We start from the raw sequence: 2500 nt of genomic DNA on the forward strand, positions 1-2500 counted from the left end.
GGCGCCAGATTTCATTTCATTTCAAACCTTATTTAACCAGATTGTCCCTTGAGATCATAGATCTCTTTTTCAAGGGAGACCTGCAGCAATTAGGTTCCACATGAAACAACATAAAACAATAGAGGATATCATACAACATATTTACAAGCTACATTTACATACTTATCAACATTTACAAATACCCATAGTTTCAATGAGCATTTCATTTAGCCTAGCTTTAAAAAACATTCAGAGGAATAAATTGCTCAGTTTCAATTTTAGCTGTAGACTGTTCCAAGCAAGTGGCGCTGCGCACATAAAAGCTGTCTTACCTAAGACAGTCCTTGCTCTTGGCACATCTAACAAGACTACATCATGCGATCTCAGACAATAGCTAACCTGCACTCTCTGTGTTATCAGTGAACAGATGTAATACGGGAGTTTACCCAACAACATAGCTTTATAAATAAACGTGTACCAATGACTGAGCCTCCGTACAGTAAGTGATGGCAAACCTGCCTTGGTATACAGTGTACAGTGATGTGTAAGTGCTTTACAATTTGTGACAAATCTCAGTCAACGTCCCCTACTTTCATCACTTACATCACTTACAGCGGCACATCGTACGGGCAAATGCAAAATGTTGCCGGCCCGGGGTGCAAAGGGTGTTTACTTATTCAATTATTAATGTAAATGTCAAGGGGCAGAAAATTAGGCAGAATAAAAATTAAAAATTAATTTTCTTTTTTTATTATTATTTTTTTTCTCCCAGCGCAGCGCCCCTCCAGATCTGGCGCCCCAGGCGACTGGCTAGTTCGCCAGTGCCTAGGGCCGGCCCTGGGTTATGGCCATGTTCTTATGATTGTATGATTATTTAAAGGTGGGGTAGGTCATTTTGGAGAAACCAGCTCGAGTGCGCTAGAATTTGAAAATACACAGCCGGAAAAAATCTGCCACTTCCTTACAGAGCCCCTCCTCCAACACACACAACGCGCACATGACCAATGAGGGCACGAGATAAGTTTGTGCACAGATGGAAGGCTGACAGGCAGGTAGGCCATCCAGTTATTTTAGCCGGGCCGGCTAAATGATTGGTCGTGCTTTTTACAGTACTACTACGGCTTCCACAGATGACATTTTTTTATGGATTTTTTGTCAAAGCACTTAAAGGGCCCATGTCATGCTTTTCCGGTTATTACCCGTCCCCTTGTGTGTTATGAAGGTTTTTATGCATGTAAACGGTGTGCAGAGTCAAAACCCTCAAAGTACACCCTGTAGCGAGTAAAACTCTAACACAGAAAATACCTCCCCAAAACGCCTCGTTGGAGATACGTCATTGTCCATTTGATTTCCATTTCGTTCCGGGTACGGCATGATGTCATGCCGTACCCGGAACGAAATGGACCAATCCGTGGAGCCGTTACGTTACGTCCGCGGAGCCGTTACGTTAAGCCCCCGCTGATTGGTCCAAATTGACCAATCCACGGACTTCCTCACACACACAGGCAGCTCAGCTGATTTCTCCTCCCTGGCTGCAGGCTGATAACAGACAGTTGGGATCGCGGCGAAATTCTCTCTGCAGACCCATTCTCACAGCGTTTATCAACCTTTTTCTTACTCAATATCAAGCCACACTTATTGTTTTTACTTCGGCTGTGACTTTGTGTGTGCTCAGGATGAGTTTGGCTGTGTTTGCTATGTATCCTAACAAGGAAACAACACCTCCACGGAGCTCAGCGCGATTCACAACGTCCCGACCAATCAGAGCACACTGTGCTCACAGGGAGGGTGGGGGCTGGAGCTATTGGAGCTACAACGAGCCGTTAAAGGCAGAGAGTGAAATTCAGTGAATACACGTAGTTTACAGAGATGCTGTATGAGAAACCAATGTGAGTTTGGAAAATGCACAGTATAAATCTATTTAGTAGACCTCAACAATGGAATTATGATCAGTGGAAATGGCCATGACACCTCTTTAAGATATTCATTGCTATCGGGATGTTAAGAGCATTCCATGGAATATAACAAAAAGTGTATCTCGAGCCGGTTTCTCAAACTACCTACCTACCCCACCTTTAATGTATACAGTTCTGTTTCATATGGGTGTTCCCATAGATCTAGTCTCTGTATTTTCCCCTCAAAATGCACCAGATTGATGCATTTAACTTCAAAATTAAAAAATTATCTTACCGGGGGAGCATGCCCCCGGACCCCCTAGAGGATTTGAGGTCCATCCCCACTTAAAATATGTTCACATGGATAGATTCCTAAATAGATTTTCAAATTTTTTAAAATAGTAACCCATGTCCATATGTTTATTCTGGGGTAGTAGATTTAAACTATAGGGCTATCACTATGGGCAGCAACACTGTAAGTATTGACAAATAAATCCAGCAAAATGGCACAAAAGAAAACTGGTAGTGGCCTGGCTGGGTGTGTAATTCCCGGCCTGACTTATTGTCCCAGTCCGGCCCTGCCCGCTGCGTTACACAAGCACACCATAACCTATGCCATATTTTCC

This window comes from Trematomus bernacchii, unplaced genomic scaffold (assembly GCF_902827165.1).
Source record: "Trematomus bernacchii unplaced genomic scaffold, fTreBer1.1, whole genome shotgun sequence".
Taxonomy (NCBI): domain Eukaryota; kingdom Metazoa; phylum Chordata; class Actinopteri; order Perciformes; family Nototheniidae; genus Trematomus; species Trematomus bernacchii.